General features: G+C 48.0%; 1 protein-coding gene across 3 annotated transcripts in view; it reads right to left on the bottom strand.

The window, feature by feature from the left end:
* The window catches only part of PAK3 (p21 (RAC1) activated kinase 3), a 115,888-nt gene that overhangs the window by 33,915 nt on the left and 57,194 nt on the right, over nt 1-24,779 (bottom strand). The window contains exon 1 of one of the 3 annotated variants that reach the window (XM_039387823.1): nt 22,753-22,771. The exons of the other annotated variants lie outside the window; for them this stretch is intronic. The gene's annotated coding sequence lies outside the window, so the exon portion shown is untranslated. Of the gene's footprint in view, nt 1-22,752; nt 22,772-24,779 lie in introns of those variants that run through there. 3 annotated transcript variants of the gene reach the window in all.

Here is a 24,779-nt window from a genome sequence, read left to right as displayed (position 1 = left end):
TCTATAAGCAGCAAAGCAGGCTGAGAAATGGGGAGGACATCAGAGAAGCAGTATCCAAGGCCAGAAGATTCCCAAGAAAACCTTAACAGCTCCTCCACCTGCCTTTATTCCCAGTCATTACAAACAAAGGCCAGGTGGGCACTAGGACACACACCCTGGTGAGCCTGCAAGAGGGCACTGAGACAGCCAGTGAGGAGGCAAATCCAGCTACACTGACATGGCATGAGACAGCTCGAGACCCTCCAGCTTGGAGAGCAGACAGAAGATGGGAAGTCTCCATGCTTGCTTCATATAGAGCCACAGAGCCTTGCAATTCTGTGCTGGAATTTCAATGGGCCTGTGAAACAACGTGCCCCACTCCCAGTACTGACAAACTCCAGCTGATTTTGGAACTGTAAAGAGCATTTCCATGTCAGCACAGACAGCAGCAAACTGCTGCTCCTTGACAGCAACTGCCACCTCAAATGGGTACCTGGCTACAAGATGCCCACATCCACAACATGAACACGTTCCTTTCCAGGCCCCATCCCAGGAGGAACAGTAGAAGCAATAGGAAGGCAGTGGGATACACTGCCAGCCTCCAGGCTCACAGCACCCTCAGCTCTGCCTTGCTACAGACCAGTGCCTGGAGCTGGTCTTCACCAGGGGAGAGGAGCAGGGCTCTGCCTCTTGTATTGTTTCCTTGCAGGGCATATTGAGATACAGAGCCACATGCTGAGGGGACCAGCATGGGACATTGCCACAGAACTCACAAATAACCTCAGACAACTCACTGTCTTCGTGTGCCCTTTCCTGTTCTGTGAGGAACTCAGCTCTCTCCCTCGCTTCTTAATGTAGATGAGAGGTTGCTTCTATTTTGTCACATCTATGAGACTTTAAAGAACCTAATAAAGAACCAATTTAGTTTCAGAAATCTGTCAGCAATCGTGTTGTTAGTCAGCACACGGTACATGCACTACAGTGTCAACAACCTGGAGAACAAAGGAAGAAGAGAAAATGGACAACAAACTATCTCCTATGAGTTGAGAAAACAGGAACTACTGGGGGGAGATCAACCTCTGGAAATGCTGGATTGCTAGGACAAAAAAGGGTCAACAGAAGTGAGAACAGAGCCTGTACACTGATCTGTCCCTGAGGAGGAAAAGACAAGAAAACTGCAGGCAAAATAATTTTACTAAGTGGCAGAAAATGAGAAATGAGCAAGACACTGTTGCCAGGATCAGTGTCTAAAAAAAACCCCAACAGAGAACAGCTGATATATTGTCTGGTCTCAGACAAAATGAACCTGTCTAAAGGCACTATTGTTTAGGCAAAATTGTGCAGCAAAGACTAAATGCTCTGGTTACAGAGTCGTGCGTCACCGTGTCTATGAGTAACCAAAGAGATACTAGAGGTGTCCCAGTGAGATGGGTAACAGCCCCAGACATGCACCATCTGCATTACAGGGAGCCTGATCTCACTCTAGGGAAATGCCCCCAAACAGCTCAGCCCCCTGGACCATCCAGTGAGCGTGGGAGAGTGACAGGCCCAGAGAGTGAGAGCATTGGCACTGTGCTTAAAGGAACCCAGGACACACAGAGACACAGACTGCCTGAAAATACAGGCTCTGGTCCAGAGCACAGCACAGGGAGATGCAAACAGAACAAGGCTCAGCTCAGAGCAATGCAGTAAGCACACACAGAAAGTAGAATAACTTTACAATGCAGTTTCTCCAGAAAGTAAATAACAAGTGTGAATGCAGTACCTGAGGATGCTCCTGTGGAAAGAAGGATCTCTGCAGTACAACCTCAGCAGACAGACTCTCAACAGTCAGGCTGTGCCCAAGAAGCTGCCAGCCACTCTACAGCTATGTTTGCTGCTGTGCCATTAAATCAAAGACAAATTTGATTCCAGCTGGATTTTAGAGCCAGCTGCAGTGATAAGAGGCAATCTTAGACTGAAGAAATGCCACCAAACCTTGAAAATGTAGAATAAAAAAAGTGTTCTGAGGTCAGTGGACAAATACAAGCTTTTAACAAAAAACCCCTCACAAAACCAGAGGCATTATCACTTTATCTTGACAAAAGCTGACAGACAGAACCATTCACAATTTGGCAGCAGGTCCATGCAAACATGAAATGATGAACATATTTGATAAATAAGTATTATAATTTTTGTAAAAACTTAAGTCCCTACAAGGCCTTACAAGAAAGAGGTTTTGATTAAAGAACTAGAACAGAAAAAAAAAGACCACAGAACACACTAAACCAATTAAAAGGCCACAACAACTAACCATGATCTGTAATTCATGATTGAGTGCAACTGTTCCCCGTGAGGTTAATTCCTGGCCCTGCCTTTGAAGAAACAATTAGAGCCAAAGATGCAATGAGCACCTTGAGCTGGAGCAGCTCTGCAGACTCTGAAGTCTGGGAATATCCGAGGCCACCAGCTCACACTGCAGTGACAGGCAGTGCTCGGGGCCAAGCAACTCCATCCTGGGGGTTCCTCTGCAGCAGAGGGTGGGGTCAGGTCACAGCAGGGACCTGGCCAGACACAGCTCCTACTCCACTGAAGGGGCTGCCCATCAGCCTGATGTTGCTCCTAAGCAGAGCAAGGCTGGAGGCAGCCACAGCCACAGCCTGTTCCTGAGCTGGAGACCCAGACCAGCCTTTGTCTCTTCAGCCACACAAAGAAGCTGGTACACAAGAAGTTGCTCTGCCACTACCATGATTTTTCAGCTCCTCCCTAATTTACAGCCTTAGGCAGATGGCTGCTTTTCCTTGCCAGCCCTGAGGTACCGAAGTCCTACACAGCAGCTCACAGCAACACAAAGATGTCTCAGCAGCAAACCCAAGGAGAGCAAGAATGGAAAATCAGTGCCCCATCCCATTCGCCAGCTGATGCCTAACAGCTCACAAAATCCATCTGCTCAGACAGAAAAGGAGCCACCAACTACACTCCCTGCAACATGACATGTCCACCACACCTTACTAGTCACCAGCAGTGTCTGGGTCACAAGCCCAGCAGAAAGGACCATGAAAACAGCCCCATGGAGCACTTCTGAGGGGTAATTGCCCCTGTTCTTCAGAGAGCATCAGCCTTCAGCACTTCCTGGCTGGTCACTAATGGCAGCAAAGACATGCAGAAAGGGAAACTTTACAGAATGACAAGTGCAGGTCCCAGTGGAAGAGAAGACAGGAGATTAACACACCAAATTATTCCCCAATTCTAATGGGAGACTCCAAGAGATATCAGCATGCCACAGCCAGTAATGCAATACTGGTTTCTTGATGGGCCAGATCACAAGAAAAAAAAACCCACTGCCCTCTCTTTGCATGACTACATGTCATGATACAGCAGCCAGCACTGTCCTCAAAACTTCTGTCCATAACAGGCACCATCAGAGTGCCCCTGTCCTGGGTGAAACAAGTTACAGCAACTTGTACCTGCTTACGCTCCAATCTTTCTAGCACTGCTTGGCAGATCAGAGATCCACCCCACCAGTGAGACACACAGACCTGGGCTAGGAGAAAGCTACTGTAGAAAACCAGGCAAAGATCTACTCATGTAAATGTTCAGGGACTTTTTACCCCACCCTGTGATAAATTTCAGAAGGAAACTTAAGAGCAGACTCCTTCTAGGAAAAGGTAGTGACCACTCATTCTCTTTTGCAAAATTAATTATTTCTTGCAGCTCAAACAGCTCTTATTTGTCATCAGAAACAAAATAAGACAGCAAAACCTTAGTGTACCAGGAGAGTGGAAATATTTACCTTGCATTGAGTAAACTTTTCCCAAGGTGCAGGCACAACTGTAAACAGGAGGAAATGTTAAGAAGAAAAGACACGGTAAAAGCTGTTTGCAACTACACACCTCAAAGCCAGAAGGGATATGAAACTGGATCTCCTCTCTTCAGGAGTAAAGAAAATTGTCACAAAAGAACCACAAATTATTTATTAAAGAGAGTATGATACCACAGGGAAACAAAACAAAACCTAAAATAATCTAGATGTAGACATTTTTATCAAGAGAAACCAGATAACAGTATAAGGAAGACAACTCTCTCCTTTATTATCTTTAATTCAATTCTGCTTATCAGCATCGTCATTACAGCTGAAAGTGCAAAGACTTTAACACATTTCAAGTCTTATTCAATTCCCACCAAAGTATCCGAATAGACTCCAGTAATGTCGTATCAGATTTCTATGGGCCCTTCCAATCTGAGAGCTAAACACTCCTTTAAGAACTAAATGAATTCAGCTTCCTTGCCTTTGTGAGGAAAAGCCCTGGCTGCCTGCCCTTTCTCTGACTCAGACACACTTGGCCCAGCCATGAGAAGGGCTACGTTCCCTCTGCTCCCACCGAAGTCAAGGGCATCTCTAAGGCTCAGCACGCCGAAAACCAGGCTGTCTGCCACGGGGGCCAACGCCAGGATGCCAGCTAGTAAATGCACAAACCCTGGGAGGAAAGAAAGTGTGAAGGCAAAGCCCGTGGCTCAGAATGGGCAGCCCTGTGCCGCTTTCTGAGCGTGCCAGGCACATGGAAGTCCTGCTGCACCAGTGGGCACGATTCTCCATTTCACCCTGGGACCTGCGAGTCTAATTTGGGCTGACGCAGAGTGGTGCACACTGAGCGAGCCTCTGCTGCAAAATGTGGACCGTCACATCATGGTTTATTACTATTTCATTATCTTTAGACTCTTCAGCCTGCAACAGCTCCCAAATAAATTCAACATTTAACAGATCTTGTTTCTCCATTACTTCCTGTGTTTTAAAATATTTTTATTCCATTATCTAGAAAATATTTATACAGAATGGTAACATTTTGTGCACCTGAAGACTGATTTATCTCAGGTTTATAAAGCCCTTCACCAGCTACAATTAAGTAAATCCCTTGACACAATATAGGTAAATGCCAGTAGCAGCCATCCCTAATTCTAATAATCTCACAAAACACTTCTGGAGCTCAGTGAATTCTTATTAGACAAATCATACACTTGTCTGCAGAGCCAGAATCCTGGGTTTTCCACTGCTGAAAGTCTCAGCCTTTCAGCCTAAACAGAAAAAGCACTAAAGGCAGACACTGCAGACTGTACAGCACATAGCCTGTGCCACCCAGAGTTCACCCTTGGCATCAGAAATTGGACACAGCTTACCCGAGCTACCCAGAGCACAGACCCCAGTCAGCAAAGAGCTTACAAACTAGGAAATCAATGCACAGAGATTAAATTACCACTGCAAATTACCCCTAATAAATCTACGGAGGTAAAAATCATATAAATCAACAAACATGCCACCATCTGTCCCTCTGTCCCTGATACACACCTCAGGAGCCCAAACTTCCCCTCTTGCTGCCAAGCATTCACCACTAGCAGTTGTAAGCTCTCCAGCTAAAAAATGCAACTGAAGTGCCCTGATTCTGCCCCCCGTACACAGAGCATCTAATATATCAAATCTATATTCTGAATTAAATTGTACAAAGCATCTCCGGTACTCCAGGGAACAGCAATCACTGTCAGCTGGAAACACTGACAGCAAAATCATCTTTTGCCCTAGTGTACTGCTGCACTTGCTAGGTCTCCACCATCCAGAACAGCCCAGTGCAGATACAGGTCTGTGGAAAGTTCACGTCATCATCCCTCTATCTTGAGCTATCACGTATTTGCAGCACTAACTCTTATGTACCACACACCTGCCTTGCCCTTGGAAAGGTGCACACCCTCTGCTATGTTCACCTTCACATTCTGACATTCAAACACTCGCCCGCAGCAGCTCTAGGGGGCAGGTGTACCTGATCCCACTCCTCACTGAATACCCTACATGCATTGCCCATATCCCCTCTGCATGTCTGCAGCCCCTGATCCCCTTCTGCTACATCACTTAGTGGCTGATTTCTTTCCAAAAATTAATTACTCTTGACATCCCCATAATTTCGCAATGAGAGCTGAGGCCTTTTAAAAATACAGCCTTCAATGTCCAAATCAAATCCAACAATGAGAAGGACTTTTCCCGTCTCACCTCCCTGTGCAGGAGCACAGGAAGAAATTACAGGAATTTGATGTTCTCTTCTGCTCTGTAACTGACTTATCAAGGGGACTCTGGCCGATTGCATAATCACAATGTGCCTCAATTCTCTCATTTCTCAGTGGCTACAATTACTCTGTAACAAATCCCTGGTCACTTGGGACTGATCCTGTACTTCAGATCCTGCCTCCCTGCAGGCATGTTGCAATCTGACAGGCACAGGCCAAGCTCCTGGGAAAGCCAAGGTCTCTGATTGGAGCTGGGCATGAATTTTTCAGCAAGTTACATGTCAGTGGCTTGAAAGAGAATCTTTTCATGGGAATATGCCACTGTTCTGGAAGGTTTCATCAGAAGGATGACAAGAAAGAGAGGGAAGAGCTTTTCTGTTTCCTCAGAGAGCATCTGAAGAAAGTGCAGGCTTCGGGCTGCTAACAGGAGTGGGAAACCTGGGCTGAATGCAGGCACCAGCCTTGCAGGCAGGGGATCCAGATTCCTCAGCACAGTTTTTCCATTCCTCTGTGAAAACTTAATAGCATTTCTTCCACTCCCACTCTTTTCTAAAAAGCTTTAAAAGATCTTAGTGCCAGGGAGATATAGAAAAGAAAACCACTTCCTACCTGGCCCTACAAGAGGGAGAGCTCAGGTTCCACTTACCTGGAAGTGGTGCTGTGTACACACAGTGACCAGGGTATCACGAGACGAGAATCTAAGCATGTCAGAATCTCCACTCAACCTCCCTCCAACACAGAACCAGCCTGCTGGCCAACTCCCAGGGATTCTGTGCGGATTATTAATTAATTAATTAATGGCTGGTGAGTGCTTACAAAAGGTAGAAGGTGAGAGATTGCTGTTATTTTCCAGTATTATCATGGCTTTCTGACACATAAGCCACAGGCAACTTGGATCTATCCTTCCTATGAATCTGTGATGCTGGATTCTACACAAATCAGTTCTTCCAAACACAACATGTGAGTTATAACAAGTGATTGATGATCTTGGCCTAGAACTTTTTAAGAGAGCTCTGGAGATGGGCACAGGGCCACACACTCCTAATATGCAAAGTCAGCTGTGACATCGCTGTGCCCCAGGAGACTATTTGAAGAAGCCCTTCTGCCAAAAGCTACTGTTCACCCAGAGATGCTGGCAGAGAGGAAGATGTGTCTCTACTAAACCATTTCTATGTAGCATCTGCTGACTTAGCCTAAAGTGCCACCAAAGGGGTTTGGGATAACTTTCCAACCTCGCAGTGACAAAGGCTGAGGCAGACATTCTTCCAGCTTGGCACTACGGACAGTAACTCTCACCAGAGTGGAGAAGAGGACCACCAGGACTTGGATCTACTGGAATTCATCACCTTCCCTTCAGCTCCTTCCCCCAAACTGTCAACATGGAAAACACTGGTCAAGTGCCTCCTTAGAAAACTACTTATTAAAATCTAAACTGTAATGTCAACACATCTAAAGCTGGCCTAACTCTTTCAGCAGCCAATATTACTTAATTTGACAATCCAATTGCACAAAATGGATCAAAGCTAAGGCTGGAATTTGCACAAGCACGTTTACACTGGGTGTCTACACCACTCAAAGCAGAGGATTTCTAAATTAAAGTCAGGCTGCTGCCATTTTTCTGACAAGCCCAGAACTTCTTTCTAGTAGCTAAAGGGGGCTACAAGAGAGCCTCCTCTTGTAGCTGGAGAGGGATGTTTTACAAGGACATGCAGTTGTTTTGGTGCCCCAGGAATTACACATCTCTACTCTTTACACAACTACACTCAGTAAAAAATCTGCTTTAACTACTTGCTGGCAACAGCTGTCAAAAATCCAATTTATGTGTATGTATGTGCACACAGCAGAAATTAAATGTTTCTCATCCAGCTTTCTCACTAATCTCCTTTTTACCAAACCCTGCGGATGTAGGGTAATGTGACATTAAAAGGACTCAGGCAGATTATCAGTGCAGGCAGTGTGCAACACCTCCATTTCTAGGTGTGCAATCGCCTGCAATTCCTGATAATGCACCTTCCCAAAGGCTTTGGCAAAATGTGCCTTTGCGGCAGAACATCAAGAGACAATGAGGCAATAAATTCTCCTCTCCATCCTGTCTTTCAAGAGATAAACGACTTGGCAAGTTGAGTGATAAAGAACCAATCTAATTATGTGTCATTAAGCTGCAACTAATACCGGTAGAGAATGGATAAGGGCCTGCTGGTTAGAAATGCTATCAAGGAAAATCTAAGATGTGGCATTAAGGCACACCTTGAAAATAGAACACATTTTGTGCTTCTCCTAGAAATACTTAATTCTATTCCAAGCCATCACCTCTTGCTGTTGTATTTGACAACAAGATCAGAAAACACTGCCAGACCTCACTGCACAGCTCATTTGCTCCTCGTGCAAGGCCTCCACCTGAATCCATACCTGGACTTCCCTGAACCAAATTCCTGTGTTGAATATCTTATCCGTAAACTTCTTGCCAACTATGACCAAAACCTCTTTCATTTGCTTTCAAAGAATATGATGGGATTCAGTAATGCACCAGAGAAATTACTGCCCATTTCGGGTGCACACGGAAGGCAGTGCTCAGCTCCCATGGGAATCCAGCTCCGGCTGCACGTGCCTCGCCATCCATGTGGAGAGCAAGTAGTTCTATTCATCTGCCAAGCAGGAGTTTCTTAGGCTTACTGAGCACACACACCCACACATTACCCTCGGGGCCTGGCCAAGTTTAACATCTTCAGTATCAAGAACCCACCTAAACTTGTGAAGTATTCCATATTTTTAACAGGTCACTCAGAGAAGCTGTGGATGCCTCATCCCTGGAAGTATTCAAGGCCAGGTCGGATGGAGCTCTGAGCGACCTGGTCTAGTGAGAGGTGTCCTTGTCCATGGCAGGAGGTTGGAATTAGATGGTCTTTAAGGTCCCTTCCAACCAAACAATTTTGTGATTCTATATGACTGAGACAGCTCCTGGTGGTTCCACAGATCATTCGGGTCCTGACTTCTGACATCACCACAGCAGGGGTTAAACAGTGGTTCTGGTATTTGCAATGGAAAAACTGGGACCTGCTTAAGGATCTGGGACTGCACTCCTTTAAGTATTAAACAGGATTCATATCAAATAATACACATCTTTGATGACTTGTGAGCTGAAGAGGAAAGTTGCCCTTTGACTAGTTCCACCGATTTCTATGACAGAGAAGTCTGAGGAAAAAAAATCATAAACCCCCTTCTGATCTGTCTTCTGATCCCACAAAAAATTTCCACGTGGCCAGTATGCGACTAACCACCAAGGCAGATTCTGTGCCAGTTTTCTGGGCTTGTACCATTCTAAGCTCAATAGTCTCACAACAGTTGAAAGCTGGGCCCTTTATCAGAAGGTGAGTGTCCCATGTTACCGATGGAACCCAGCCATGATTACCTGGGTAGACCATTATACTCTTCTAGCAATTATCATCAGCACTAATATAACTTTGGCTGCTGCAAACTGTAAGAGTGTCTTGATCTGATTTACATTCAGGAACATTATATAATAAGGTGCAACATATGATCCTAGTCTCACAAGCTGATACTGCAGACTGTGTAAATGGAGATGAATCACTTCCCAAGTCTTTGCAGAAGGTTTGTTTGCCCTCATAGAAAAAAGTTTCCATTCCTCCAAAGGCCACAAGGAGTGCAGAACCACGTATTCTTTCCTGTCTATAAGGAAGCACCTCCAGGGTAGAAGCTCTTTTCTGAGTGACTGGACCTACATCTGCAGCCATGCACAAAATGCCTGTCCCAAGACCTCCTGAGAAAGGAAACCTTGTGAGAGGCAAAGGACTTTGAAGGGAGTTACAGAAAGAATGAACATGTGCTGGAGAACAACAGAAATCTTCAGACCATGTTCCAATTGCAAATGCTCTTTAGGTGCCATACGAACATGAGGATCGATGTGTTATTAAACACAGCTATTTTATAAACCTCATTTCTGTAAATTAAATGAGAACTTGAAATCAGGCCATATAATTGGAGGCAGAACTTGGCCAAAAGCCATTATTTTTCATAAGGACTGGCCTCTAGGCCAGCAGGTGTTTCATTAAGCGCCCAGATAGTTAACTCAGACTAAGGGAACAGTAGTGACAGATTACTTTTTGCTGACAGCAACCCGACCACTGAGCCCTGACACAGGTTTGAAAATCCATTCAGGTCCCAGAAGCCTGACTGCAAAACGATTCAAGATGTGGCAAGACACACATCCTCTATATCTAAGACTTACCTAGGATGCTGCTTGGAGTTTGTTTTCCCCTGCTCTTTCAATTCTATCCTGTTTATATGTCTAGAAATTAAAGCTAAAGGAGAGAGTGGTAAGATTTTTCCAAACATCACAGGAAAAAATACAGGAAAACTGTCTTCCCATAAAGTATCAGGCCAGAGCTGCAATTACATTTTCACTTGTTTTACTAGACCCATAAAATACCACTTGTGCTGAACAGGTGCAGGGTGACACATCAAGTTTTAAGTATTGCTCAAACTGAACAAGAGCACGGGCGAGTCCCTGAGTTGAGGGGAACCAGCTTTCTGGAATGACACCAGCACAAGCCCAGTGTGGCAATAATTCAGGCCCCTCCTTCTGCCTTCAGTGTGAAGCTCAGACATTAATACAGAAATGCAGCTCCCCAGGCTGTGGGATCCTGGGTACCAGAAATTCTGCTCAGTGCCAAGTCTCAGGCAAAGCACAGGGAAGGAGAGCCCAGAGGAACAGTCTCTTAAGATGTGGTTCCAGCATCCACAGCTGGCCTAAATTTTACTCCACGCCAGGAAGCAGCTCCTTTCTCACAGATGGCTGCTGTTACACAGCGCTGACACCCACCACGGAGCAACTGGGCATGCAATATTAATAGCATCAATGAGAAAATTAGGAGCCCACATCAAAGCACTGAAAGTTGTTTTTGTAATATTTGCCTTGAAAACTAGGTGGAAAAGGAAAGGTATTACACTTAGCTAAGCATGTTTAGAGGACTTTCTTTGTAAGATGTGATTCTGCAGCTTTCAAACACGCACACATATGCAGAATGACCCAAAGGATGGGGGAATGCTGCTGTCAGCTGTAACTCAGCAAATCACAAGTTGCATGAAGAAATAAAAATCAATGTTGTTCTGAAATTTAGCCTGGCAGAAAAGTCAAAGCTATCACAACAATACAGCTGGGAATTTCTGCTGTGAACATGGTTTTCCTACAACATGGTCATCCCCTTGGAATTTGAGTCCAAAGATTCTGATCTGCACTGCACTGAAACCCTGCACTCAACAGAAGTTCTGAATTCAACAGAAGCAAACCAATAACGCAAATGTAGTACAAACTCACTTGCTAGAAGTTTTCTAGTAACAGATAATGATATAAGAGCATAATCAATTAATCTAATTAATAATCTCCCCTCCTCCATTAAAACACTGACATTGGACCAAACTACATAGAGCCCGTTTGCATCAACAGTGGCAGCACAGCTGAAACATGGGTGAAAATGCTATCAGCCATGTAATCTCCGTAAAATGACCCTTGGATTTGGGGATTTAATAAATTAGGGACAATTACAAACCATAGAAATATTATCATGAGGATATAGTGACTGTTACTGTGTCCCTTTTGACTGGAATTGGGACTGCTCAGCCACAGCCAAGTCTCCACATGGGCACAGCCCGATCTGAGCTCCTCTGCCTGCACTCCAAACAACTCTATGCACGTGTCTGCTCTGAGAGCTGTAAAGGCATGTGAGTGTAGATGTGCCCACGCCCTGCAAGGTGTCCATCATCGTCCTGTCCTGCTGACAGCTACAGGCGTCTATCACTTCAGCTTGGAGGACGTGTGCTCCACCACTGCATGACACAGCGAAGTCTTCATGTGATTCTAGATGCGTTTCTCTGATAGCTGTGCTACTTTAACATCCACCCACAGTGAGAACCTGACATCTTTTTAAGTAGTTTGTTGAGACACTACAACCTGATGACTCAACTTAGTTATTTGTCTTAATCTGCAACAGACCTTGGAGCTGCACAGTGAAATAAGTATAGGCTATTTCCTCTCAGAGCAGGTGAAAGATGGAATTAACAACTAATCCATCTGCTGTACTCTGCTCAGTTAAATGGTTTCATTTTGAATCAAGCCCTGCCTCTCTTCTGCTTCATCCCATCTTACACATGTGCAGCCTCCCTGCCTGGGCTGGCGCTCAGGCCAGACAGTCTGAAATTACATCACTGGCATCTTGATGCAGCTTAGATGTCATCACCTCAGGTTACATAGGAACACAGGACTGGGAGAGACCCACTGGGTCACCAAGTCCAGTCCCTGCTGTCTAGGCAACCACATCACCTACCCCCTTTGTAAATGAATCAAAAATAGTTATGAACCACACTCCACTGGGCACACCCCAGGGTAGGCATGAATGATACACTGTGGTCTAAACTGACTTAGGAAAAAGTACACAGACACATCCAAGATAAATTAGAAACTGCAGTAGGCAGGGAGGCAGCTTAGTCCAATGGCCAGGGAATGGGACAGGCAGGAAGAAGGCTGGGGCCTGCCGGCAGCTCCATGCTTCCCGTTCCACCGGCAGTGGCTCCATCCCTCAGGTTCCTCTGGGCTGAGACCAAGACAACAACATTGTCCCTCCTTCCTTCTCAGATTGCTTTCAGCACTACAGAAAAAATGAGGGACACAAGAACTAACTATTTTTATCCACTTAATCTCCCCAGCAGAGTTTAAAGCCCATTTTAAAGCCCTCCTTTGCAATTCAGTCTGTGGATAATTTGCTACCTGCATCTCCATGAAGTTTAACCTGTCATAGCCTGGCAAAGGTGTAATTTCATCCTCAGGCTCTTCTGACTTAAGACTGTGGAGCTTCTCTTTGTGGATACAGTATCAAAGCAATAGCTCTGAGAGACAACAGCCCTTTGCATCTCACAACCCATGCATTATTCTCTCTAAACATAGTTTAACAGGCCGGAATCAAAACTTTTTCTCACCCCTTATGTCTCCTCCCCACTGTGCACACTTTAAGAAAGAACAAACACAGATAAGAGCAGCAGACAGAGACACAGAGAGAGGATGGTTTATCCCACAGGCAGAGGATTACTGCATCATGATGTAATGACCTTGTTCAGAAAAGAAAAAGGTTACTTACACGACAGCATGAGTTGTAGAAATACCAGCTCCTTTCCAGAACAGGGTAAAATAATGTCCATTTAAAGTTACGCTGAAGATGATGTAAAACACTTGTCCAGTGAACTGGAGAAAGACCAAACTTCAGCCCAACTGGCCTGGCTATAATCCCTCTCCAGACACACATAACACATTGAACCAAGCAAGCAGGAGTATTGCTCAGCTAAGAATGCAGGGAAAGGAGATACCATTCCACTTTCTATGTGTTTGCATCTTCAAACATCCAAGAGTTCCCTCTGTACTCTAAAAAGTACAGGGCAAAATCAGCCACTTTTGTGTTTCACTTCAGGTGCAAACTACTACACAGCCAACTGTTTCATTTGCCCCCTGTGAAGACTTTATTTGTATTTTTATTGCCTGTTTCCCTCCCCCAGAACAAGTGGAGGGAGGAAGGCCACATGATGCCCATACAGGAAGCAATCCCATGAAAGAATAAATTGAGGTCAGGTTTGTTCTCTCTGTTTAGACAACATTTAGGGCATCTTTGGCCATGACTAAAACTCCAAGGCTGAGTTAATCACATTTGTGACTACAGGTTCCTCAAAGGGACTTGTTTCTAATGAATTTTAAAATGCTATGAAAATAACAGGTATGGTATTTACCACTGAAAACACTGTAAAAGAACACTGATGCTACTGCCCCAGTACAGCACACTTATTTCTCTGCACTGTTGTTATTCTGCTAAAGTGAAGCGTATGTTATTAAAGCAAATATTCACCAACAGATACTACAGTGGCGAAAGTAATAGAGTCCTTCCATGTAAAAATAGGCTTCCAACAGGAAATAAAAGGCATTTGGCAAGTCTTAGCCCGCCAAGGGCAACTGCTACATGTCCTGTTTCCAGGACAAGAAAGCCCTCCAGTTACTCCAGATACTTCCAGTGGTGAATGCTGAGCTTGTCTGGTAAGTTTTCCGAGCCCAGTGGAAATCCTGCAGCAGACACTGAAACCTCTGAGTCTGAATTGGCACCAGATGCTTTGGAAAACAAGAGAATTGCATTTTGTTACAGGAATATGAGAAGGCCAAAATGCTTTATTTGTCAGCACAGGAACAGTCACTCTTCTAAGAACATGAATATTTTGTTAAGTTGTTACAAAATCAGACTCTTCCAAGGAAACCCTGCACTGAGGAACAGTGCCATGTGCCAACTTACAGTGCTCTCTACACGTGTATGAGACAGGAAATGTATTTTCTATAGTAGATGAACAGCAATGACAGCCTTCAGACTAGAGTATGGAATATAATTTGCAGCAAATTCCAACCTCTCAAGAAGCAGCCTACAATATCTCTCCACTAGCTCGAAGGCTCCATACAAAGCCTAACTCAACATCCTGCGTTTACTGCAGTGTTTCTTCTCAATTAAACCAAGGAAAAGTGTATTAGCCATACATCAAAACTGCATTGCAGCTAGAACTGCCAATTACTTATGGCAAAAGTAGGCTGATTCATCCGACTGTATGTGGGCCTTGGCTGGAGTTTTCCCAAAACGCTACAAGAAAAGAAGAAAACCTCAGTGAACCTCCCCCTCATTCCCACTCCCTCCTCCCCCCCAAATCACAGTCAAGAGGCCTGTGCTTGCAAAAGCAGCATTTCCTGGAGAATTCTTTATCCAAATCACTCCTTTTCTAAATTCAGACGAAACACACAACAACTCAAAATATATTTGCATATGATATATACGCGTACAAGGACACCCCTCCCAAACACTCACAAGCGAAATGCAATGCAAAGTGCCTAAAACACCCCTAAATCCCCAGTCCACTGGGATCCCTACATCTCCCATTGCAAATCCCGTGGCCACCTGTGTAGCATGTAATGGCTACCTGACAACACTCACTTGGCAACCAGCCTGAGCAGGGGGTGGGGGGCCTTGTCTCTTTGCTCAGAACACTCACAGAACAGAACATTTCTGCTAAGCACAAGCACATCCTAAATCCAGACCCTTTAACAAGCTCCCTGTTCCAATGCATTTAACACCTAACATATCACAAATAGCAATTTGCCACCCAACATGTCCCTCCTTCAGCTTGTGTGTTTCAAATGAGCCTTGTGGCCTCGGGGTGCCAGTGCTCTTCTCTCCCTGGCACTGCTGGATGGAAGAACCACAGGTCTGCTTTGGAAAAGGACACAGCAAGTAACATTTCACCGTAAATTGTCCTCATTAGTTGAAATGGACCTACTCAGGCACCTTCTAGCCTAGGTTTTCAATGTCCTCGGCCACACCAAGTGGCCACCCCTATTCCCCACAGCGAGTTCAGGACACAAAAATTCAATCATGTTTGCTTCTAACTGCTGTCTTCCATCGCTATGACAGCACCCTACCGATGACCTTGGGCATCTGACTGCATCCTTTTGTTTCCAGCGTGTTTGACAGGAGTCAACCTGGCATCCAGCCTCCCCTGGAGCAGTCAGGCCCTGCCTTAACACATCTCTTGTTTTTTTCCAGGCCTGACCTTAAGCCATTTATTGTAAATCTTTAAAACAGTTTTCACAGAAAATATGCTTTGAGATCCTCAGAGTGCAGAAAAGATGTTTGAAGCATGCACCTACTGCTCACTGCCTTCTGGCACCAACATTCAAAATTCCAGCGAGCACAGCAGGAGAGAGCCTGAGCTGCCTTTTCCATGGCTGAGGGCACGGGTGGTCAGACATGGCCAGCTCCATGGATCACAGCACAATGCCTCACCAACACTGCAGGGCAGACCAGTGCAAGGCATCTTCTGCAATGACCCCACCAACAAAAGCCAACAGTCTAATGAGAACTTATACTTTAGAGGCTGTTTGGAATATGCAAGAGCACAATTTTTACCTCTCCTTGCCCAAAAGTAAGTCCTATTATGGGTTGACTTTTACACTATGTTTACCAGACTGCTCCTGGGGTACACACACAGCTATGGGTAATTTCTGTTCCAGTACACAAGCAATTACACTTGGGAAAACCACTGCAATAGATTCAGTCCTCAAATCACACCTGTATAGCTGTACCCATGAGGCCAAGCTCTGCCATTCTGCTGGGATCAGCAATGCAAACACCATGAAATACAGCTCAAAAAGTACTCAAGAATCTGGTAACAGACCTCGTGTCATGTGCAGGCCTGGAAACTTCATTCACGTGCTGTTGCTCACTAAAAAGTGAGAAGACAGAGATCTTGCCACATCAAGGACTTAGAACTGGAAAACTACCTCATATCCATATTCCTGTTGCTTTTCCTTATTCCATGAAGAAGCCTGGCTTTCACCCTTGCATGTCCAGAGTGCACCACAGACCATGGGACAAGACCGACCATGCCCTGAAGAACACATTGCTCAAAAGCTCTCACTGTCTGCATTACTGGTCTTAGATGTTTTGTGGACAATTTACTTCCGAAACCCACAAAGGTAGCAGTAGTTCCAGCATTTCAGTAGGACTGCAGCTTTCAAAAAGGGTCCAGGACACAACCTCTGTGTGTGAACTGTCAATATCCTGCAGAAAAGAATAAGACTCCACTCCCAGATTACTCCTTCTGAAGTGCTTAACATTATTCACTAATGCCACTAGAAAGGAGGATTCTGCATTCCCCTAGTGAGAGGGAACAAGAGCATGGACAGAAGGTGTGGGACAGGATGTGGGGCAGAAATGAAAGGGAAGACTGTCCCCACAGACTGCCACTCTAGATACTTTCAAATATTACCCCCCCTCTTTCTGTTCCATGCATCCTATGAAGTGCAAGGAGCCTCCTCAAAAAGAAACAAACCAGGGAGCAAATCTGTCTGCTTTAGTCTTTTTCCTTGCTAAAAATCTTACTTCTTCCCAACTTGAATTTCCAAAGTCTCTGGAACGAAGAGAGGAGCGCAGCACAGCACAGCACAGCTAATGTAGACCATATCTGTAGGAAATAAATAACCGGGATGCCAACCTGAGCTGGCTAGGCCTGCTAAAAAGATCAAAGGAGGATGTAAGCAGCTCTTTTCTGGAGCAGGCAGGCATCGTTTCAGTCGTTGAAATATTCATGCACCAATAGGAGCTGTGGTATCAATGTCTGTCCCTGATACAAACAAACCTGAGCTCAGAGCATGACAATCTGTGTTGTGCAGAGCAGAATCACAATTAAAAGCATTTTCCAAGCCTCCATTTCTGCATGCACATATTTGACAGCTTTTCTGGTGACACTTCAAGTGCATCCCAAATCCAAGTCCACAATCTTCTGCCTGTGAGGGCAGGAGACATTAAAAACAGTTTTAGCAAATGCCCAGGGTTTTAATTGTGTGCCTTCCGTTCTCCCCTCTCAGGTTTACCATGCACCAGCAGCCCTGTGTTTCATCTGGGGAGTGGCTGGGTGCACCTGATAAATACGAGCTGGCATCTGGGCACTGCAGGTTGAATCAAGACTCTCTGCAGGGAAGCGCCTGGAAAATTTCTGATCTGGAGGATTTTCTCCTTCACAATAGGGAATAGAGAAGGAGGCAGAAAACGGAAAACTTTAGGCCTTTCACTCCCCTTGAGAGACACACAGAAGTACTTTCCAGTGCCCTTTCCAAATAAAGCAAACAGTTATTTTTTGATGCCAGCAAATGGACAGGGTCTGGGGAGGCCACAGAGCTGTTGCCCCTTCAACAGCACCATCTGGAGAAATGAGCACAGCCAGGTAACACGGAAAGAAGATGTTTTAGTACTCCCCTAGTCACGTGCACCCGGCTGCACACACACCCTGCAGAGCAGTGCTGAGCCTGCTAAGGTGCCAGAGCATTTTCAACACTTGAAGATTAGAAGGGAAATGAGAATGGTCCGGCTCTGGAGTCTGTGCTGTACTGCAATGTCAAAGTAGCACCTTGTTCCAGACTTAAGGGGATCTACAGCTGGACAAAAATGACACTGCAGTACCCTGACTTGTGGCAAAGCCAAGCTGGACCCCAGCACAGCTCTCACTGGTCCATGTGCGAGGTATCATTTCAGAAGTCAAGGGGTCACATCCAAATCTTTGCTTCCATTTCCCAGAAAAAGGACACTTTTGCCCTCAGGATAGCAAAGAAACATGTAAAACTTTCCCAAAGATTCTCTGAACATGTTTTGGGGTCCAAACTGCCTTAATTTGCTTCTGATGGCAATAAAAGAGTACACATGACCAGAGAAGAGTAAAGGATGTGTATCCAATCTTAACTGTGCCGTTCCCCATCTTTACAAGCCTTACATGGTGCTATATCAGAGTGTCCCCCACCTGTACCACACCGAGCCCCAAAGCCAGCCCTGTCACATGCAGGCACTGAAAACTAATCACACTGTGGAACTGGCAGCAAAGATTCCAGGGCAGAGATATGCTTTGCTCTGCATCAGTCAAGAGTCAGCTGCATCTGCCCATACACTATTAGATAAGCAACTGAAAACAAGAAATAACATTGGTAAATAAGCACACTGAAAGTATAACAACACTATTTTACCCCTAAATACTTAATGCACACAGTCATGTTGGTAAGTCTTTAGACCAAAACAAAGCAACATTCACAGCAGAGGTTTCCCAACTGAGCAGGACATGCCCCTGTTTAAGAGGGACATGATTTCCAAGTCTGCCTCTAGAAGGGACGATATGACACTGGACATCCCAGCACCCAGAGGTGCACTTAGCCCATTGCTCTGAATCAGACTTGCAGGTTGGGCTGGTGGCACATGCTGACACAAAGATCCTCCCAGCCCAGAAGCCAAAGACCTGAAACGCTTGTAGGCTTGCCTGTCCCCCATAGAGCTTTCTGGGTCAAGAGCTCCAAAAGCTGGGGACATGAGACTGCATCAATAAGATCACACAAAGGCTTCCTGGTCTGACTGGGTGGATTCCCACACTGCTTGTCCAGAGCAAGGTGTACCCACCTGCCATGTCCCACACCACTTGGTTGAGATGGTGAGTGCCACCTTGCAGCCCAATTCCCTGTCTCAGGAAACCCAAGAAGCCAACTCATAAACAGGGCACTGCCAGAGCTAAGCTGCAGCTCTGCAACTGAACATGCAAAATGAAGGGTCCCTGGGCTGTCCCCAACAAAGCACGGTGCTACACTTGCTGTTCGCTGCACACAAGCCACAGCTGCTGATATTCACCTGGAAAAGATCTCCAAAACTCCATGCACTGAGCCTGACCACTAGCAAACCACAGATACTTGTGTCATATTTTTCCACTACAGAATTGCTCCTAGGAGCAGAAGACACAGCAGCGACAGCAGGTCTGAGATAAGAGGTTCACATCAGCGTCTCTACCTGTGCTGACCCGGGCCCAGTGAAACCTACCAATTACCACTTGGCCTAATGCCATTCTTCAAGTAACAGGCGAATCAAAGCCAACATAAAAGAAGGAGAAGATGCACAAGTTCAACTGTTTGTGTCTGAAAGGTAAAAAGCAAAATAGAGCTGCAGGGAGAAAATGCTAGCTAAACACAAAATAGCACTGGCAAGTGAAAAGGTTTATTTCTGCAGGTGTAAGTTAATTCATGTTCCTCCTTCCCCCTCCTACTGCTGCCCTCCCCATTAAGTTCCCGGGAGAAAAGCTTCAAGCACCTTTGGCATGAGCTAAGGATAGTAATGAAAGAGGAAGATCACACTGGGCTCTCGCCTGCCCACTGTGTAGCACAGCAAGGAACAGAAATCAGTACTCAAACCAGCAAGGCACAAACTGACAGCACTGTTAATGTCCCAAAGTCACAGGGTGTCCAACCAGAGCAGCAGCGGAAGCCAAATCTGGCAACATCCCCCCTGTGACCAGTTCTGTGCAGACATGGCTAAAATTAAGGAGGAGCTGAAGGCAGATCCGAAAGACCTTCAGCTTCCCAGCTGGTTTTGATCCCAGAACACTGGCAGCTCCAGGAACACTTGGATCCACAGTCACAATTAAAGTATTAAAAGAAAAAGAGAAGAAGGCTTTAGGCAGAGGGAACAGGAACTGAAATGGGACTATCCCCACAAACCAGCTCTCCTCTAGGAGCAAATGCTGCCAGGCTAACAGAGGAGCTTGGTTTGTTATGGCCAACAATACGTGGCAGAGCTGAATGTGCCTCACCTATCCCTGCAACTGCATGTACAAAAGCTGCAAAGAAATACAGGAGACGGGAGGAAGACAATCTCTTGTGCCCAGTTTTGTTTTTCCAGACCTTGTGAGCTGGCTCAGGACACACAGGACAATCTGGACTCCAACTTCCACATTTTTTGAGTTTTGGTCAGATCCTTACATAGAAACTGCCCAGGGAACAGTCTATTTGGAAAGGTAAAGTTTTCTCCTGTGGGCCCCCCCTTACACAGTTCTACTGGGCTTGTTAGTTTAGAGGGTACAAAGCCCCCACCAGACAGCCCCTACAAAAAGCCAGCACGCTCGTGCTGAAGCCCTGAGGTGAACGAGGCCCAAGTCCAGGGCCTGTGACAGCCAAAGCAGCTCACCCTGGGCATTGCCTCCTGCAGCACTGCTGCCACAGCTGCCTCCTAAACTGTTGCTGCTGCAAGCAGTGGCCCATGAGGCCGGAAACTTAATACTGTAACAGGAGCTCAGGGCTCACAGGAGCTACTGAGACTTACTTTTAGTTATCCAGAGTCACTCAGTGAAGAAATGCCATCCATGCAGCTCTCAGTTCACAGCACAACCTCCTCTGCAGCCCAGAGGCAGCTGCAGCCCCTCACCCATGAAGTCAGGCACCCCCCAGCCCCCCACACCATGCGGGCCACAAGCTCCTCTGCCCAATTCCACGCTCTAGGAATGCAGCTCCAACCCATGCAGCCGCAAGCACCGCTCTCCCTCACCAGCCTGTGCTCACCGCAGAAAACCCGGGCTCAGGGCAATCCTTCCCTTCCATGCAAATAACCTGTCACGGCAGCCTTCACTCCTCAGCCTTGAACAACCCACCAGCCCACGTGCCAGGCCTGAAACCCACTACAGCCGACTCCTGATTTACTCTGTATTCTGCTCACATCGCTGGGCAACCTGTGACTGGAAGCCTGAGGCTCCTCTGCAGCCACGTGCCCCACTTCCACTTCCCACTTCCCTGGGCAGAGCGTCCTCCTCCCGGGCAGCTCTGGAGATGTGCCCGGGCCCCCTTCTCCCCGTCTGACAGCCACGGAGAAGGTGGATTCACACGAGAGGAGCCAGGGCAGACGATCTCGTGTCATCACCCCTCCAGCCGCAGCGCTCCCTTCCCTGTCCCCTCGGGCTGGCAGGCACAGCCTGGCTCCGGCCCTCCCGACAGCCCGTCCTCCTCCTCCTCCTCCTCTTCCTCCCCGCTCCGAGGCGGTTCACGTCTGAGAGCGGCTCAGCAAAGCCCACGCTCATCTCCGGCCTCCAGGTTCTCTGTGCTGAACGGCATCCCGGACCGTGCCCAGGAGGACAACAAAAAGCAGGCTCCCCTCTCCCGCAGCCCCGGGCAGGTGGGGCAAAAGAGACACAAAGCCTTTAGGAGCGTCTGCCAAACACAGACACCCAGGCTGTTCACTGCTGGCACGCACTGTGCCCACCTCGCAAACGGAGCCACGAGGGGAGACGCAAAATCCAGCCGCTCGTCACCCCTTGGGGCTGCAGGTCCCGAAACAGCCCCGCTCTTCCCATCCCGGGCCCACCATCTCTTTCAGCTGCCGCTCACTTTGAAGCCATGGCTTCTGCTGCCTGAATTTCCTCAGCCTTCCACATTCAATACCTCACTGCATTTAAAGCACGGCTCGTTTCTGGCACCGGTGAAAACTGGATCTGAAAACTGCCTCAATGACCAAAACAAGGTGCCACTCGTGCCGAGCGCATCCCCCCTTCCCGGAGGAAGGGAGCCTGGAGCAGCCAGACATCACGCCGGAGCACTCCCTCGGCTGCCTGGTGTAAAAGTCTGGGACAAAGGGACAACCCAGCACAGGGACCGGCTCCAGTGTGGCATCAGGCACCACCAGGCACGCACAAGGAGAGACCACCCTTCCCTGAACGGATTTCGAGAAAAACTTGGCAGGTGCTGCTGAACGGGTCAATCGGATGCGCGTTGTCAATAACGAGTATTAAAAAAAAAAAAAATTAAAAAAATAAAAAAAGGAAAAGGCGGAGTTATTTATAGCCCAGAATTTCTCACTCCTCTGCAGAAGCGCAGCCCAGAGGCGGCATTGTTGGGAGACGGGGAACACACGCACCGCGGCCGCGTTCATGGCCGGTGCCGGCGCTGACACAACTTCAGCCCGGGCCGCGGCTCCGCGGCTCGGGGAGCCTTCCCCGCAGGACACCGGTCTCCGGCCACCGCCGGCCGCCCGGCAGCACAGGTGTCACTCACGGCAGCGGCACCGCGGAGACGCAGCGACAACCCCGGCACCGGCGCAGCCCGGCCCTGCCCGCGGCATCCTCCACCCATCGCCGGCACAGACGGGGCGCCGCAGCCGCGGCCACGGGCACCGCGCTCCGCCGGCGGCCGCAGGGCCCGGCCGGGGTTATCGGGAGCCGCGGTGGGTCACTGCAGCCCGGCCGGGTTACCGGGAGCCCCGGTCGGTCATTGCAGCCCGGTCGGGTTACCGGGAGCCGCGGTGGCTCAGTGCAGCCTGGCCGGGTTCCCCGGAGCCGCAGTGGGTCAGAGCAGCCCGGCCGGGTTACCTGGAGCTCGGTCGGTCATCGCCGCCCCGCCCGTCCCCCGCCGCCGCCGCCGCCGCCGAGCGCCCCCCGGGCGCGGCCCGTCCCCCCGCGCCGCCAATCGCCGCGCGCCCGCCCGCCCCGCGCGTCGCGGGGCCGCCGCAGCCGCGCCGGCGCAGCCAATGGGCGAGGCGGGCGGCGGGTGACGACACACGGGCCGGGGCTGGGGCTGGGGGCAAATCTTGTGTTTCAAGGCAGCCGCGCAGGGAAAGCGCGGCGCGGGGGGGTGGCCGCCCGCCAAGCCCCTTCCCCGGGAGCCCCCTCAGGGGTGCGCGGGCACCTCGGAGGCGTGACTGGCACCGGCCGGTGCCGGAATGGGTCCTGCGAGGCGTCATAACGCTGCCTGGTCTTCGTCGGCTAGGAATAGGAAATGCACCGTGAAATTCGGGGCTCCCCCGGATGACGTTGCGTGTGACAGCTTGTGGGCTTCTCCGGTCCGCATCCAAACGTGGGAGAAACCCAGCAGGCAGCGACGCTGGAGCAACCAGCTCCGGCCACTCCTGCGACAAAGAGGGCACTTCCCTGCAAGGATCCCCAAACGCACCAGAAGGAAAATCTTATTCACGGTCTGTGTTTTCTTTTCTCCTTCATTCATTTCGAATTACGCTTCCCCAGGCAGAGCGTGGTCCCGTTCCTGCTCCTCCGAGTTCAGCTCCTCCATGAAAGGTCTCAAAACTAGAAACAGACCCTGCTTTGATGAGGATGACCTCACGTTTGCAGTATTTCCAGGAAAAAAAAAAATCCACATAAGAACACGACCGATTTTAGAACCCCCGGGGCAGAGCGGACAGGCGGCAGTGCCGGGTCCGAGCTCGGGGCTGTGCCCGGTCCCGGGGCTGGCAGGACACTCTGCCAGCTGCTGTCCTGCCCGTCCGAGCGCAGTGGAAAGGGCTGTTGTTACATACCAAAGTGGGCATACCTTTGACCAAATTTTGTTTGTTTGTTTGGTGTTTTTTCCTGATGGAGAGGCACAAGATGTGTTTAACAACACATTATGCATCAGCCACGGGCGAGCAATGAAGACTGCCTTCTGCAGGCTGCTGCTGCCAAAGGCGAGGCAGGTCACACGTACCAAGAGGAGATAACAAACCCTCCCAGCCCCACCACACGGCATGTGATCTTCTCTGACCACGACTGGTCACACTGTTGCCTTAGAGCTCGTTCAAAGGACAGGTTCTCCAGAAGCAGGAGCTCACTGAGTCACCCAATCCACACTGACGTGACAAGCAGCCCCCACTGAATCACCACCATCCCTTCCTGCTGTATGCCGAGGTCTCACCAAGGTTTTCTTCCCCAGTATGATTCAAATCTGTCACTTGGCTGGCTGGCTCTGCAGGATCACAGTCAAGCCATGGAGCAAGTTGTCAGTGCTATTTCCCTCCCCACAGAGAAATACCCCAGTGGACAGGTAACTCTCAGGATCCTCTAAGGTCAGCAGGAATCCTGCAGAGCTGCTGTCCTTTGACAGTGGAATAAGAGGCCTTCCACTTTCTGCTGCAAGTAGTGTCCACCCTGGTGACAGCACACTGTAAATCCAAGAGCAATGTCCCTGCAAAGATTTTTGGGGAATGTCCCTTGACTGCAGTGATAAGGGAATGCAGCTGACACTGTCAGGGTCCCCACAGTCTCACCCAGCCCTGCAAACCACACTGGCTGCTGCAAACTGCTGTTTAAAATAGCCCAGCATTAGAAAGGACTGAGCAGGTGGGGACCAGTGGTACCCAGCCACCTTCAGAGTGAAAATTATTCCTGATGGCTCAGAAACAGAAGGTGGGTCGTTTATCAGCCCCACATCCCTGCACACCACACACCATGGGAGATCTGTGTCCCGTTCCAAAGAAGGGAAACAGCTCAAGAAAAGCTACAGACAGAACACCAAGTCAGGCAATTACAGATGCTGGGATTGAACCTGCGGGTGAATCACTTCCATTCATTTTTAAAAGTCCAACTAAAAACTAGTTTTAGCATAAACTATTAGCAAAATTGCTCTT

The sequence above is a fragment of the Pipra filicauda genome, unplaced genomic scaffold (genome assembly GCF_003945595.2).
Source record: "Pipra filicauda isolate LSUMZ 115617 unplaced genomic scaffold, ASM394559v2 scaffold58_size5111680_pilon, whole genome shotgun sequence".
Lineage (NCBI taxonomy): Eukaryota > Metazoa > Chordata > Aves > Passeriformes > Pipridae > Pipra > Pipra filicauda.
The sequence above is the reverse complement of the archived record's forward strand: the minus strand, read 5'-3'. Positions and strand labels throughout refer to the sequence as shown.